We start from the raw sequence: 17835 nt of genomic DNA, 5'->3' as shown, positions 1-17835 counted from the left end.
CCACTGGGACTAGGGGTGTGATGGGTGCTAAAAGTTTTGAGATCCTCAACAACTTGTATAGTAGCAATGGTAGTGTGTGTAGGAAGTCTCTTAATCCTATCGTCCTCTTATTTTTCTCTAGCCAATCTATCTATAACTTTGGCTAACATTCTTATGTTCTCATAAATTTGGACTTGGATAGCATTCATGGGTGTGGTGTTCCTTTCCTCAAGGGGGGGGGTTCTAATTTTAAGCATCTCTACATCATGAGCTATGTTGTCCACCTTCAAAGAGAGACTATCTAATTTTTCTAATTTATTTTCTACACTCTTGTTGAAGGCTTTTTGAGAAGTGATAAAGTCTTTAAGCATGCTCTCTAATTCAGAAGTGGAGTTTTTGGTGCTAGGATAATTGTTGTTGTTCCCATAGTTGTTGGATGGGAACGGTCTAGGATTGCTACCAAAATTACTCCTATAAGCAATATTATTAAAGTTGTTCTTAGAAATAAAATTAACATCAACTTGCTCTCTTTCTTGAGCAACCAAAGAATTTAAAGGAACATCGTGAGAATCAGTAGGAACTTGCTTAGGGAGTAAAGTCATGATCATATCAACCTTATCATTAAGGGAGGAGATCTCCTTAACAGAGTTTACCTTCCTGCATGTTGGAGCTCTCTCGGTGTGCCATTGAGAATAATTTGTCATCATCTCATCCAATAGCTTTGTGGCACCACCAAGTGTAGTTGAAATAAAGGTTCCTCCCATGACCGAGTCAAACAGATTCCGCGAGGTAAAGTTCAATCCTGCATTGAAAGTTTGGATAACCATCCAAGTAGTCAAACCATGTGTTGGGCAATTCTTAACAACAGATTTCATACGTTCCCAAGCTTGAGCAACGTGTTCATTAACCAGTTGCCTAAAACTCATAATATTAATTCTTAACTGGATAATCTTAGCAGGCGGGTAATACTTCCCAATAAAAGCATTTTTGCACTTATCCCAAGTATTTATGCTATTCCAAGGCAAAGATTGAAGCCACACTTTAGCTCCACCTCTCAAGGAGAAAGGAAAAAAGGTTAAGTTTAACAATATCACCATCTACTTCTTTATATTTTTGCATATCATAAAGCTCAACAAAATTGTTCAAGTGCAAACCAGCATCATCTCCAGCACCGGAGAATTGATCTTTCATAACAAGGTTCAGTAAAGCAGGTTTAATCTCATAGGACGTAGCCCAAGTGGCGGGAGCAGCAATAGGAGTGCAGATAAAGTCATTGTTGTTGTTACTAGTGAAGTCACACAACTTGGTGTTCTTAGTGGAACCCATAGCAGCGACAACAAGCAAGAACAAAGCAACTATTTTTTTGTGGTTTTCGATATAAGACACTAAGGCAAAAACTAGAAAGAAAACTAACAAGACTAAAAAGCAAAAGTAAAATATAGTGTGCAACTCCCCTATCTTGAAGACTGAAGTCCCCGGCAACGGCGCCTGAAAACTTGCTTCATGACGAGTTGATGAATATACTTCTCGCCCCTCATTGGTTACCCCAAGTGGAAGCAGGAGATGTAGTCAACAACAAGTTTTCCCTTACACGGACATTCTAAGGTTTATCGAACCAGGAGGACTCCGAGGATCAACAAGTAGCTGTCCCTTGCCCTGGCGCAAGCAGAAGACGTGGACCTACAGACACACAAATAACTTTGCTCCCAACGAGTACAGAGAGGTTGTAAATCTCTCCGGCCTTGTAGTTTGCAAAGGATCAAAACACAAGCGGGAATAGTGATAGTGATTGCAACGGAAAAGTAAATAAAGCAGTAAATGATGGATGTGACCAGAATCACATGATGTTCACTAGTTATGTCTCTCTCCCAAAATATTATAAACAACTATGCTTGGGTAAACAAATTATAGTTGGGCAATTGACAGAATTATACGCAATGCTAGTTATGTTAATTGAAAGTTAGAGGCTCAATAGTAATGGGCAGTACGCCAAGACAAGTAGACAGTTTATTCATCAGCATCTACTTACTAATCATCCACCTTGAGATATCTATCCAGAACATCTCGTTGGTATTAAGTTGCGAGCCCCGCCCAAAGTTTAAACTCGAAGCAATGGACAACTGCATTAACGAACTATGCGTAAGGTAAACAATCCTTGGAACCGTGGTCGCGAGCACCGTTGTTTTCTCCCTGGTGGCAACAACATATCCTTGTGGGCGCGGCCAGGGGACAGGCTGTGCTGGGTGGTCACCTAGGCAGCCCCTGAATCCCCTCTTACCCATCTTCGGTGATCTGGAAGCTTCCGTTACGTTGATTTTTATATATTTTTCTCAGGATTTATGGGGCTCCAAAAATTTGGGTAAAAGCACCTGCAAAAAAGACATCAGCAGACAGAAACTGGCACTGGGTGCCCTGAGTTAGTAGGTTAGTCCAAATATGTGTAAAAAGATATAAAAGTGTAGCAAAACATATAACAATGTCACCCAAAAGATCATGGAACAAGCAGAAATTATAGATACGTTCGGGACGTATCGGGTTACGAGGATATCTCTAACCAAGGCCCCAACTCCATTTCAGGGTGTTACTCCAAGGGCTAGAGCCGCACTCGTAGCAAGCTCATCACCCCTTCACCGGCCTCTCCCATGGCTAACATCTTCACGCTGAACTACGTCCCACAGGATCAGGTGGGCGTGGGCAAGGAGGCCTTGATTCAGCTGGAGCTGATGAACGACCGACTGAAGGAGGCATACATTGCCAGCGAGGCTCTAAAGAAGAATGTCCGAGTAAGTACTCTTGTAAGTGCTAGCCTCAATCGAGAGTTATGATCCTTATGTAATTTGTTTTTGCGTTGGGTCCCGAGTGGGTTTGCATGGGACACGCCCACTGGATGTTCTCCATTTCCAGTGGGGGTGTGCTGAGTGCACCCACTAGGTGTATTCCCCGAGACTTTCATTGACTATGTAGTCAGTGGGAGTCTTAGAGTCTTTTTTGTTAGCTTCGCTTGGATTTGATCATGAGAAACCTTGTGGGGAAGGTGAGAAATCTTCATGGCCTTGTGAGCCTTGTCAACCGACTTAAAGTGCTCTTTGAGTTTTTGATGGCCAACCACAAGTTCAACCTTCTTGGTCTTAAGCACACGAGCAAGAACTTGAGCATGATCATAATATTTCTTTAATGTAGCAAGATTAACGTTGTGTGACTCCTCAAGAGACAAATGAAGACCTTTCTATTCTTTTAGAGCATGATAAAGACCCAAAATCTCATCGGCATAATCACGACTATGCTCTTCCATCTTAGTGATGGTATCTTCGTGAGACTCAATGACATCATTGGCCTCACCCAATTTTTCGAGGAGAGTAATTAAGTGCTTCTTGGTCTCACCTTTGAGTTTACCCATGAACTTATCAAAGGCATTCTCATCCACTTTTACCTTCTCTTGTTCGTCCGCACAATCCGTTAAAGAGGGAGTAGTGAAGATGCTAGTTTTGATGTTTGAGGTTACCTTGTTAGTGGATTTGGCCATTAGGCACATGGCGATGGGGATGTAGTCCTTGTTGGGGGAGTAGAAGTGTAACACCATGGTCGGGGAAGAGGTGGCAATGGCCACGGCGGCAGTTTCCCTCCCTTCACCACTAGCATCATCATCATCACCATTAGAGTTGTACTATCCTTACACCGTCAACCCCTTTTGAGGCACCCTCTTCGTGAAGTTTTTTCTTGTTGGGGAAGGAATTGGACTTGTCCCTACGAATGAGCTTGCCTCCATTGTCTTCGTGCTTCTCATAGAGGCAATCTACGACAAAATAACTTACATTGCAGAAAGTGTACCACGCCTCGCTCTTTGCTTGCCCTTGAAGCCACTTGAGTTGTTCTTGGAGAAGTTGGGCTTGGTGTTCCGCTTGTTGCCCCAAAATTGCCTCGACGCAAGAGCCATGTGCTTGTCGTAAGCATATTTGGTGTCTTCGGGACAACACTTTTCATATTCCCCTTCTTCCTATTCCAAGAATGCATTAGCCTTCATAGCAAGGTTGGGATTCTTTGACTGTTGTACATGAGCTAGAGCGTTGTCAGTGGTCTTGTTCAAGATGTTCATGGAAACAAACTCATTCAACACTTCACTTGACGTCAAGGCATGGAAATCCGGTCTTTGATGGATCATAGAGGACATGCCTTTGTTGAATGGCATGATGGCCTTGAGGAACTTGCGTTTGACCCAACTCTCATCTATTTCCTTGCTCCCATGGTCTTGGAGAGAAACGGCAAGAGCGGTCAATTTATGGTAAAGCTCTCGTGAGCCTTGAGAACCCACAAATGTAGGGAGTCGTTTGTAGACTTTTTTGATAAGTAAGAGTGTCAAACCCAATGAGGAGCTAAACATAGAATTAATTATCCCTCAAGTTCTATCGACCACCATTACAAATCTACTCAGGCTAATGCTTACTTTACCTAGAACAAGTATGAAACAACTTTGCGGGAAAGAAACTAGAAGTACTTAGTAGGTGTAACAAATAGTTTTGCAAGATAATAAAGATCGTGGAAATAAAAGTTAGTTGTTATTTTAATAAAATAACAAGAAAATAAATTGTTTAGTAGAAATATTTTTGTGTAACACAAGAAAAATGTTGTCCATAGGAAACTGAATATATTACTATAGATACTTATCATATGCAATGAGGGATAGGCATACGCTAACACACTTTTCGTACTTGGATCATATGCACTTATAATTTGACATCTAGCAAGCATCCGCAACTACTAGAAATCATTAAGGTAAACCAAACCATAGCATTAAACATCAAGTCCTATTTACTCCCATACGAACACAACTCCCTTACTCGGGTGTAAGTTTCTGTCACTCTCTCCACCCACTATAAGCAAATCATGAACATATTGCAAACCCTCCAGCGTGTATCCTTCACGTGTGCGCCTCATGGAAGGCACCTTAGGACAGCATCATATAAACACACAACTCATACCAATAACATCATATCACAATTAACCTGTAGGACAAAACATATATACTCACACATCATAGGATAGCCACACATCATTGGATAATAATATATAGCATTAAGCACCATGTTCAAGTAGAGATTACAGCAGGGAAGAGAGGTTTTACACCGTTGTATAGAGGAGGATAGACTTGGGGTGATGGTGATGAAGTTGTTGGTGTAGATCACCGTCACGATGGTTGCCACGGCTGCACTTCGGTGCCACCAGGAGAGAGGCGAAGAGAGCCCCACTCCTTCTTCTTCCTAGGCCTCCTACCTAGGTGGGAGGAGAGTTTCTCCTCTGGTCCATGACCGCCATGGCACCCAGAGGCCAGCAGCCCCTCCGAGATCGATTCTCTCTCTCTTTGTTTCTCTCCTGTTTTCGTGACCTATTTTCTTGCCCTTCACAGTTTCTTAAATATCCGGAGATTCGTAACTCCGATTAGGCTGAAATTTTGAGGGAATTTTTATGAGGAAGTTATCTTTTTTTGCGGCCCAAGGAGAGATCCAACCGACTTAAGGGCTAGCCACAAGCTATCAGGGCGTTACCCCATCCCATGTAGCGCCATGTTAGCTTGTGGGGCCCTCGGGCATCGTCTTGCGTTGATTCCAACTCCACAAATTCACATATATTCCAAAAAAAATCTCCGTAAATCTTTATCGCATTTGGAGTCCATTTGATATGAATCTCCTGCGAAACAAAAAATGCAAAAAAAACAGGAACTAGCGCTAGGCACTGGGTGAATAGATTAGTGCTAAAAATAATATGAATTGGTAAATAGTTACTCAAAAAGTATCCTATAGTGATAATATAAAAGCACCCCAAAGCTTAATTCTTGCTCGTTCTCGAGTAGGTAAATGATAAAAACAGAATTTTTGATGTGACATGCTACCCAATATGTAATCTTTTGCATGTATGATCATTGAGTAACGATGAATTAACAAACATTGACATAGTAATACTTATAAGCACAAGCAACAAAATCATCAATCTTTCAATGTATACGGTCCTCAATGAATGTTTACTCCCATTCATCTTATTATATTAGCTAGGCATGGCTCTATATTCACCACATTAATACGAATGTCAAGCACCACGGTGCCCAAGATAGGAAATTGGATCGTACTTTCTCTATATGGATCAACTTTTTATTCTTCACGCAATACATGAGCGTGAACCATGGACATAGCATATAGGTGTAATAGAATGTGGTGGTAGGTTACACAGGGGTAAAAGTGGAGAATAAAGTCTCGCATCAACTCGGTGTATCAACGGGCTATGGAGATGCCCATCAATAGATATCAATGTGAGGAGTAGGGATTGCTATGCAACGGATGCACTAGAGCTATAAGTGTATGAAATCTCGACTGCAGCTATGTGGGTGTCCATCCAACTTGCTTCCTCATGAAGACCTCGGGCATATGAGGACGCCCGTCATCGCAACATGCAGGCCTTCTATACTGAAAAATTCCCACTAGCATATGTAGGTGACAAAACAAGAGACTCTCCATATGAACACCAAGGTGCCATTTTGAGGCACAAGTGTGGTAAAGGATAGTAGAAAAGTCCCTTCTCTATTTTTCTCTCATTTATTTGTTTATTTTTTTAATTTTTTTCATGGTGGGCCTTTTTTATTTTTTACACCTCCCCTGTTTCTCTCTCTCTCTCTCTTTATGGTGGGCTCATTTGGCCTCCCCCATTTTTTATTCCTCACTGGGACAATGCTCTGATAATCATGATCATCACACTTTTATTTACTTACAACTCGATATGAAAAGCTGATAGGAAGATATGACTCTATATGAATGCCTCTGACAGTGTACTAGGATGTGCAATGATCTAGCATAGCAAAATATATCAAAAAAGGACAACCCATGGAAATATCATGCTAGCTATCTTACGATCATGCAAAGCAATATGACAATGGAAGTACAAGTCATATAAAGTGACCATGGAAGTTGCATGGCAATATATCTCGGAATGGCTTTGGAAATGCCATGATAGGTAGGTATGGTGGCTGTTTTGAGGAAGATATAATGAGGCTTGTGTGCAATAGAGTGTATCATGTCATGAGGCTTGGATGCACCGGTGAAAGTTGCACCAGTCCTCGAGGTGATAATGGGCCATGCACGATACCGAAGAGGCTAGCAAATATGATGATGTGAGATTGTGTATGTCCATGGTGTCACAAAGAACTCATATACTTATTGCAAAGTTCTATTGGTTTTGTTACAAATCAAAGTACTACTCACATGCCCCGAGGGAGAGGGTTGGGAGGAATTAACCATCGCATGAATCCGATTCGAAACAACACTAGGATTTCAACGAGGAATAGAAATGCTCACACATCATCACCATGCCCTTTTAATTTGTAGATGAACAAGAAGTTAACACCTCTTAATATCGAAACTTATACGAATCAACATTGACGCACTCATACCCTTTCACATTACCACATCAATATCATTAACTCATCATTTCTCTATAATGTGTTACATGAAAGTTTTGATTATCACCTCTTGAATACCTATTATTTTTGGACTAGTCTTATAACCCATGCAAATTACCAACACTATTTATTAACTCTCAAACAAATATAAGTGAAGAACGAGAGTTTAATTCATTCTACAAAAGACGTGGACATGCTCTAATAAATATAAGTGAAGCAAAAGAGCATTCTACAAATAACGGTTTTCTACATGTAGAGAAACTGGCATCCAACTTCAAATGATATAAGTGAAGCACATGAAGCATTCTATAAAGCCATACTCAAAAGATACAAGTGAAGTGCAAAGAGCATTCTGTAAATAAACCATGGACTTTCCCATACCAGCATGATTCGTTGCTAAAATTAAAATAAAAGGAACACGACATTCCAAGAATTTACGCATATCATGTGAACAAAACAAAAATCGAAACATACCAATAGTTGTTGAACAAGAAAGATGGGATGCCTTCCGGGACATCCCCAAGCTTAGATTCTTGAGTCTCCTTGAATAATTTTTTGGGATGCCTTGGGCATCCCCAAGCTTGAAGTCTTGTCTCTCCTTATTCTTCTCATATCAATACCTCCTCGATCTTCGAACACTTCATTCACACAAAACTTGGCAGAATTTTCACTAGAGAGGTTAGTTGACATAACATCAAATATCATCATGTCCTGCCATAAACTTATTTTATAATTATAATATAATATTACCCTCTGTACTCTATCACAATTCTACGTCTCCCAAGTCAATCTGGCTCAACAAGAATTCAAAACATAAGCACGCAAACAACTATAACAACAATCTGTGAGAAAAAGGACAGTCCAGAGAGATGCAGCTTAAACGTATACTTATGTAACTTAGAAAATTCTGAAATATTAGGACATGGTAAAAAATTATATAAAAGTTTTTTGTTAAAATTTCAGAATTTTTTTACGTTCGAGTAAAATATGAGAAATCCGACACTACGGGCAAAGTTTATGTTTTTACACAGCACATATCAAACAAGCAATTTAAACATCCTAATGGTAATTCTTGGCACATTATTTTTTATAATACAATGGATTTGTACAAGGGGATAATTATTTGTATTGAAAAGTTTATGTAATCAAGATTCACAAAGTTTCCATGGCCATTAACAAAGTTCAAGGCTAGCCGCCACTTCAACAGTGCTCGTCCTTCTCACTTTCACTTTTCTTTTTGAAAAAGTTTTAGTTCCGCACTTTATATTTTTTGTTTTTAATTATTTTAAAAGCACACAACATAAATAAATGAATATAAAACTTTCAGGTTGTCTCCCTCGCAGCCCTTTCTTTAAAGCCATTAAGCTAGGCACATAGTGCTCAAGTAAAAGATCCACCCGGATCCCAAGGTATATCAAAGCCAATTTTAATTAACAATGATTTTTAATTTTGTAGTGAGCACAAAGCAACATATATGTAGCAATGAAGTCTAACTCTCTTCCTATGCATTGGCATGTCTTAAAAGAACAATTCATTCACACAAAGTAAAGGCCAATACATAGTATAAGTAGTTTCTTGCAATTGTATCGATTGGAAACATAGAGAGGTGAAGATTTGGTTCCTCATTATAATTGAAAGTAGGAGAAGTAGGAGCATGAATATTATATTCATAAATATCAGCACGTGAAGTGGTAAAACACAACCCATCAATATAATCCTTAATAAGTGCAAACTTCTTCGATATAGTGTAGATGGGAGAATTCGAAAAACATAATAGGACTAGCATGTGTGGGTGCAATAGCAACAATTCGATGCTTAACATAAGGAACTACATCAAGTTCATCTTCATAAGCATAATTCATATTGGCATCATGGCCACAAGCATAGCCAACGTGAAGTTCATCAAAACGGGATATTTCAAATGAATCCAAGGGATCATAGCATTCATCCTTCGGTAAGCACGAAGGGAAATTAAACAATGTATGAGTTGAAGAGTTACTCTCATTAGAAGGTGGGAATGGGTAGCTAATCCGCTCTTTATTCTTTTGTTCTTCTCTCTCCTCCTCATCTTTTTCATCTAATGAGCTCACAATTTCAGCAATTTCTTCTTCCATAGATTCCTGCAAAATATTAATCTCTTTAAAGGAAATTGTTATTATTTCCATAAATTTATTAATACCAGCATTATATTTAAAATTCTTATAGCAATATTTAAGTATGGCAAAAGTTCCAGATTTACAAGGAATATCATCATACTTTTCAATCAAAGAAGCAATTTCATATGCACCCTTAAAAGTAACAAATTCTTCTATTTATTGCATATCATAGTAATCATATAAACCATTAGCATAAGAAGCCAAGGTTTTATTATCATTAAATTCACATTGAAGGGGGAGGTGTAGACCCTTATTCCTAGAGAAACACGTATAATCACTTCTCATGCATAAATCCCAAGCATACTAACGCACTATTTTAATTTGATACCATAAGTGTTTCCCCTTTTGGGACAAGAGATAATCCCTAAAGTACTCATGTTGATCCAACGTGTCTCCCATTATCAAGTTCAATGAGGATTTCTGAGGATTATTGAAGTACTAATTAATGTGTTTCTCATAACCATCATCGAGGGTTTTAGGTGGTTCCCCATCTCCATGAGTAGCAAGTACAACTAATTTTTTTGTTGTTTCGTGTTCCATATCCATAATTAAAGATATAAAACAACTAATACAGAAAATAAAAATTACTTAGTGATAAAGCTAACAAGAACACGATAATATCAACCACTACGCTATTGCTCCCCGGAAATGGCGCGAGAAAAAGGTGTTGATAGCCCACAAGTGTAGGGGATCGTTTGTCACCTTTTTCGATAAGAATCTCGAACCCAACAAGGAGCTAAATGTAGAATTAATAATGTCTCAAGTTCTATCGACCACCAATACGACTATATGCACGCTAACACTTACTTTACCTAGAACAAGTATGAAACTACTTTTCGGGAAAGAAACTAGAAGTACTTAGTAGGTGTAATAGATAGTTTTGCAAGGTAATAAATAGCATGAAAATATAAGCTTGTTGTTATTTTAGTAAAAGAACAAGGAAATAAATTGTTTAGTAGAAAGCTTTTTGTGTAACGCAAGAAAAAGGTTGTCCATAGGGAGTTGAATATAACATGATATGTACTTATCATATGCAATAAGGGAGAGGCATACACTAACACACATTGCATACTCGGATCATATGCACTTAGGATTGGACCTCTAGCAAGCATGTGCATCTACTAGAAAACATTGAGGTAAACCCAATCATAGCATTAAACATCAAGTCCTCTTCACTCCCATACGCACACAACTCACTTACTCGGGTGTGAGCTTCTGTCACTCTCGCCACCCACTATAAGCAAATCATGAACATATTTCGGACCCTCCAGCATGTATCCTTTACGTGTGCGCCTCACAGAAGGCACCTTACGATGGCACCATATCAACACAAAATTCATATCAATAACATCATATCACAATTAACCCATAGGACAAAACAAATCTACTTAAACATCATAGGGTAGCCACACATCATTGGGTAATAATATATAGAATTAATCACCATGTTCAAGTAGAATTTATAGCGGGGAAGAGAGGTTTTACACTGCTGCATAGAGGAGGGGAGAGTTGGTGGTGATGGCGGAGAAGTTGTTAGTATAGATCTATGTCATGATGGTTGCCCCAGCGACGCTCCTGTGGCACCGGGAGAGAGGGGGAGAGAGCCCCCCTCCTCCTTCTTCTTCATTGGCCTCCTCCCTAGGTGGGAGGCGGGTTTCTCCTCTGGTCCATGACCGACATGGCACCCGGAGGGCAGCAGCCTGATACGTCTCAAATGTATCGACTTTTCCAAACACTTTGGCTAATGTTTTGGCCTCATTCTTGCATGATTTGAATGAAACTAACCCGGAATGACGTTGTTTTCACGAGAGCTCTTTGTATGGTTTTGTTGTGCGCACGAAAATGGATATTTAGACGTCCTGGAAAATTCCCATAAAAATAGAGAAAATCCACGCACCGCGAGGAAACATGGGCTAGAGGAGAGCCACACGGCCCCCAGGCGACCTACTGGCGCGGCCTGCCCCCTGGCCGCGCCAAGAGGCCGCCTGGGTGGGGTCCACCCCCTCTGGTGCCCTACTTTGGCTCCTATTTTTACCCGTGATGAGGAACTTCCAGAACATAAGTTGTTTTGCAAGTTCTCGACGCGTAGCCGCCGCCACCCTTGGTTCTTCTTCGGGAGAGCTAATCTTGAGGTTGTTTTGGCCTCCGGAGAGGGGACATCGTCACCATCGTCATCACCATCACCACTCCATCATCCTTCTATGGATTCTCCCATCATATGTGAGTAATTCCCTGATGTAGGTGAAGGGGATGGGAGATATTGTATAAGTTAGATCATGTAATAGTTCGTCGGATCGTTGGGGGCATGTTGCATATCATCTACTATGGTGTTTATGATCTTTGCTACTACTTGTTACTCATAATCCTTGTCACTTTGAGCCTGAGTGCCATGATTTCAGATCTGAATTCATTATGTTTTCATGAATATATTGGTGTTCTAGATCCTATCTATGAGTAGTATGCACCTATTATAGTTGGGAACCGGCGATCCCAATGGTGACAGCTTGGGACACCAAAGGGGATAGACTATATTTTGAGGATTCCATGTATCCATTGATTGTTAATGCTTTGTTTCGGTGCTCTTTGACAGGAGCACCTTAATATCCATAAGTTCCTTTTGGCCCCGTTGATAGCGGGATGGTTGGACAAAATATGTTGTGCAAGTTCTTATTGCAAGCACGCACTACTACCTCGGGATACATGCCTAATGTTTGATATATGCCTAGATGATCATTACTTTTCTATGTGCCTTGCCCCAAGTTAAATACATGATATCTCTCATCCATTACTAACCATCCATCTCCTTAGCCTACAGTGTTTTAATCCTGTTGTTCACAAGTAGCTTTACTTTCGATGTTTTACTTTTGTTGCTTTGCCACCATTATTTCCGTTGCCACCATTATTTCCGTATCACCGTTGCTACTAATATTTCGTTGCCAAGCAACTATATTTCAGGTGCGGTTGAATTGACAACTCAACTGTTAAAGCTTATAAATATTCTTTGGCTCCCCTTGTGTCGAATCAATAAATTGGGTTATCTTACCCGCGAAAACTATTGAGATCCCCTACACTTGTGGGTTATCAAGACCATTTTCTAGCGCCGTTGCCGGGAAGCATAGGTTTATTTACAAGTCTACTTGGAGTTATTTTGCTTGCTGCGATTTATTCACTATGGGTAAGAAAGGAGACCCCAAGGTTCCAATTTTACCATCCACTATGAGAAAAGGTACGGTTCTCAGCACCAGCGCTACGCTTGATTCACCTTCCGTTATGAGTAAGTTTGCTTCACCACCATCACATGCTACTTCTAAGGAGTCTGTTACTATGCCTGATACTTTTAATGATGCTTCCACTACTATTGATGAACCTGATTTACTTGGTTATTTTATTGAGTCTCAGATTGCTAAGGTTGCTAAACAGTCTGGAATCGAACTTCCTGTTACACGCTACCCCATTGGTAGATCTTTTGGTTACGCAGACTTGAGTGGTCTCAAGGAAAGAATTCTTGATGATGATTATTTTGAACTTGATGATGATTTATGCATGGAACTTACAGAAGTGCTGACTCTGACCCTGCTCTGTTAAGAAGCTGCTTGAAAAGCATTCTATGAAGAACAAGTTTACTCCTGATCCTAAGTTTGCTTCATCTCCTATTTGCATTGAGGATGCTGATTTTGATTTCTCTGTCGATGTTTCACTTATATCCATAGTTCAAGCTGGCCCTTTTTATGGCACAGAAGATGACGATGCTATTGCACATCTTACCAAACTCACTGAGTTGGGTGGCTTATTCACTACAAAGGACAAGAAGAGAAATTATTATGTTACTAAGCTACTTCCTTTCCCTTTGAAGGAAGATGCTAAAGCATGGTATGATGCACTACCATGTGGTTCCATTAAGAGTCCTCAAGATTTAGCTCAATCTTTTGTTGCTAAATATTTTCCTGCTCATAAGCAACATGCTGCTTTACAAAGAATTTATAACTTTAAACAGTTGTAGGATGAGCACCTCCGTAAAGCTTGGGGGAGGTATTGCACTTTGCTTAAGGCTAGACCGGTACATGGAATCCCTAAGAATGAATTGCTTGATATATTTTATGTTGGTCTAACCGATGAATCTAGAACCTATCTGGATAGTTGTGCTGGTTGTGTTTTTGGGGAAAGAATACCGGACAATGCCAAAGAATTAATGGGCAAGATAGCTAAGAGTCATGATGATTGGTCCGTTCCTGAACCACCTCCATCACCCAAGAAGAGAGGTATGCTTTTCTTGAGCCCGGAAGTTATGCAAGAAGCCAAGAAGTCTATGAAAGAGAGAGGTATTAAAGCTGAAGATGTGAAGAATCTACCTCTTATTGAGGAATTATGTGAGCCTACCACTCACCCACCTATGGTAGAGGTACACTCTCTTTTAGAATTCAATGCAAGTGAGGTCCCTCATGGTAAGACTCCTGATCAATGTTTAAATGAGCTTGATAATTTCATTGTCAAGTAAAATCACTTTAATGAGCGGATTCAAAGCCAGTTGCATGATAATTCCCTTGCTATCAAAAGTTTGCTTGATGTTTTAAGTAGAACTAATAATGATGTTAAAGGTCTTGTTAAGCATTTTCATATGGTTCAAACTCAGCTTGAACAAATTTCTAATGTGCAAAAAGATTTGCTTCCTAACAATGCCAAACAAGTTGATACGCAGGCATGTAGTATAGAGACCCGAGGTGGTACACACACCCAGGACCCTCTTTATCCGGAGGGGCATCCAAAGAAGATCGAGCAAGATTCTCAATTGCAGGAAGAAGACATTGTCAGCTCCCCGAAGAAGAAGAAGAAACACAAGGAGGCTGATCATACGTCCCAAATGTATCTATAATTTTTTCTTGTTCCATGATCTTTTGGGTGACATTGTTATATGTTTTGCTACACTTTTATATCATTTTACACATATTTGGACTAACCTACTAACTCAGTGCACCCAGTGCCAGTTTCTGTTTGCTGATGTCTTTTTTTGCAGGGGCTTTTACCCAATTTTTTGAAGCCTGAAAAAATCCAGAAAAATTATATAAAAAATCAGCAAAACATAAGCTTTGGGATCACCGAAGGAGGGCCAGAGGGGGGCCACGGGCCTCCCAGGCGGCCTACTGGCGCGGCCAGGCCCTAGCCCGCGCCAGGATGTCGCCTGGGTGGGCCCCACCTCCTCTGGTGCCCTCCTTTGGCCTATATTTAGAGTCCCAAGAGGAAACCCTCATCGACTTTCTGGAATCACGAATTTCTCCATCGTTCCGCCGTTGCAGCGCTTCCGAGATCGGGAGCGTCAGGAGACCTCTTCACGGCACCCTGCCGGAGGGAGGATTGACCTCTGGGAGCTTCTCCACCATCATGGACGCTTCCCGGATGTGCCACGGGTAGTTTCCCTTGGACCATGAGTCCATGACGAGTACTTATGTGATGTCTTCTCTCCAATCTTGTGCTTCAATGGTTTGTCCTTGGGAGCTGCCCTACATGATCAAGGCATCTATGTAATTCTCTTGCTATTGCTATGCTCGGTTTGTTGGGATCCGATAGATTATGAGATTATGTTCAGATTGTTATGAGTTATATTGTCGGGACCCCGATCCTAAGCCATAGGAATCCAGCCTGTAACACATCGCATCCCTTTGTGGTGTCACACATGGTTAACTCCACGGCTGCAGCCTTACCTTAGCCGGGACCGTTTGCGTCTTTTGACTCACGTATGCGATAGTGTCGCTAGCATTCCAGTGTCAAAGAACCCGGATCGACATGTCTAGTCATAAACCAAAGTGGCAGTTCCGCACAAGGACAGGCATACATGACCCAACAAAGCAGGTGTCGGTCATCAACGAACGTAGACGAGTCGTAGAAAGCTACAAGGACTCCATTACGTCGCGTGACATTTCCCCAAAGGGGACAGACACAACAGCTAAGAAGGACACATGCCGGTCAACCAATGTGTCCGGAGCAGTAGCGAACTACCAAGGCTCGTTGGATCACAAAGGGGCATTTCCTTGTAAGGAGTGCTACTAAAGTTCACGACTAGGTATTCGAACCCCATAGATATCAAGTACGACACACGTACGCATGGCATACCGATATGTATAGATACATCGATGGCATCACAACGTAACCATAAACATACAAGCTTTATTTAAGAGGCTCGGAAGAGCCACACACATATTATTACACATTAAGGGTCTCACGACCCATAATAGCAGTCATACAATACAAGCCAGCGGAAGAGTTATAAACTGTCTGGGTACAGACAGAGCAACTAGAAGGCACATGGCCTGACTATACTACAGAGCCGACGTAGGGCCAGATCGTAGCTGGGACACCAGCTACTCGTCGTCGTCGATGTCTACGAAGAACCCTCCATTAGGGTCATTAGCAACCTCTGCAACATTTATTAAGCAAACATGAGTACGAAAGTACTCAGCAAGACTTTAAGATGACTAACTACTCATGCAAGGTATCAAGAAGGTATTGTGGGGTTTCATGCGGAAAGTCAGCATTTGACTCGTGGCTAGACAACTTGCTTTTTGAAATTAGTTTTGACAACTTGATTTCTCGCACACGAGTCCACTAACACCACAACAATACACTATCGTGGAATCATTCCGTCTCCATACGGATATGCCGTCCACGACACTCACGCTTATCTTGACAATTTTATGAGTAGCCATTGAAGTTATCTATGAACAACATATGTCTCCAAGTAGTCCATATCCGCGGACACGGCTATTCGAATAGATCATAACCCTGCAGGGGTGTACTTCGTCACACACGCTCCCGCCACTTATCGCCATGTGCACGTCATGCACCTCGGCAACCTTCAAGCGGAAGCCCAGCGAGGGAGTCGGCCACGACCGTGAACCACACTAGTACCTAGTCCAGGTTTATCGCCTATCTGAGAGTAACCCGTACGGAAGTCCGGCCGAGGTTTCCGCCATGGCCTCAAACGATGTACGCAGGGTTCCCAAGCCCACCATCCGGGTGCCACTTGGTACACCGTGCCACTGCCTACCGCATCACGGTCCACCTCTCAGGTCAGCACCATGCACGGCCTCCAGCATTACTATAAACACCAGAAACTACTTGCAACTCCTGGACTGAGTACTACGCGATTAATAGGCCGAGCGGGGTCATATTTCAGGGCCCAGCATGTGGTAGTATCTAGTCTTGGATTACATACACGGAACTCAGTTCCTAAGGACGGTTCCAATGAAACAACCCGCCATGTACTCCTACACAGCCTTTCATCGGTACCTTTACCAAATCAAGTTCAACACACGACCTTTGCTCACCGAACACATTCCACATTTCTGTTCATCTCCCAGATGACAGACCATACACAACTCTAAGCATAGCATGCATAGCAGGATAAGGCACATTATAGCTCAAGCAACTACCAGGTATGCTAGGTTGCAAGGTTCGGCTATTTATTGTGACAAGGTTAAGTCATGCAAAGGAAGTGGGTCCAACTATCGTGGCAAAAGCAGCTGAAGCATTTGATCCTAATGCATTAAATAGGTGCAGGAGCAAGAACATAGGTGTTATCGGGATGATCAAAAGGGTTGCTTGCCTTGTTGCTCAGAGGAGGAACGATATCCGTCGGACGGATATTCGGTGGAATCCGTGGGTGCGGAGCCTACCGAAAAGAATGGCAACATTCAATAACAATCATATGCAATCAAAATGATGCATGAGCATGGCATGAGAATGCAGGTGATAGATTATTATAATCAAGATGTTTTAGGTTTAGAGTTGATTTGAATCACATTCGAATAGCAATGCAAACGGGTATTTCCGGATACCGGTTTAATTGATTCGACCTGATGCTCAGATCAACCTGATGTTAACATGCATGAAATGTCATGTTATGGTACTGATTTACCCCTAGGGCAGTGTGTGATCATTGCATTTATAATGAAATTTGGATATTTTTGCAAATTCCATTTATAAAGTGATTAAAAGAATTGAATTATTCCTTATTTCACAATTTAGGGTTCTGTAACTTTTTCAATCATAGTTGAAAATAGCATAATCAGAATCCTTGAATTTTTCTTATACTTTTTCATATATAAATTATTTTCATTGGAGTTACAGATTAATTTCTATGATTTTTGCAATTTTTAGCAATTTCCTGAATTATTTTTATACTGGAAATTCCATTTATTGCATCAGGCTGACGTCAGCAGGTCAGCCGACCTGTGCAGGTCAAACCTGACAGGGGGGCCCCACTGG

This window comes from Hordeum vulgare, chromosome 2H (assembly GCF_904849725.1).
Source record: "Hordeum vulgare subsp. vulgare chromosome 2H, MorexV3_pseudomolecules_assembly, whole genome shotgun sequence".
NCBI classification, from domain to species: domain Eukaryota; kingdom Viridiplantae; phylum Streptophyta; class Magnoliopsida; order Poales; family Poaceae; genus Hordeum; species Hordeum vulgare.
The sequence above is the reverse complement of the archived record's forward strand: the minus strand, read 5'-3'. Positions refer to the sequence as shown.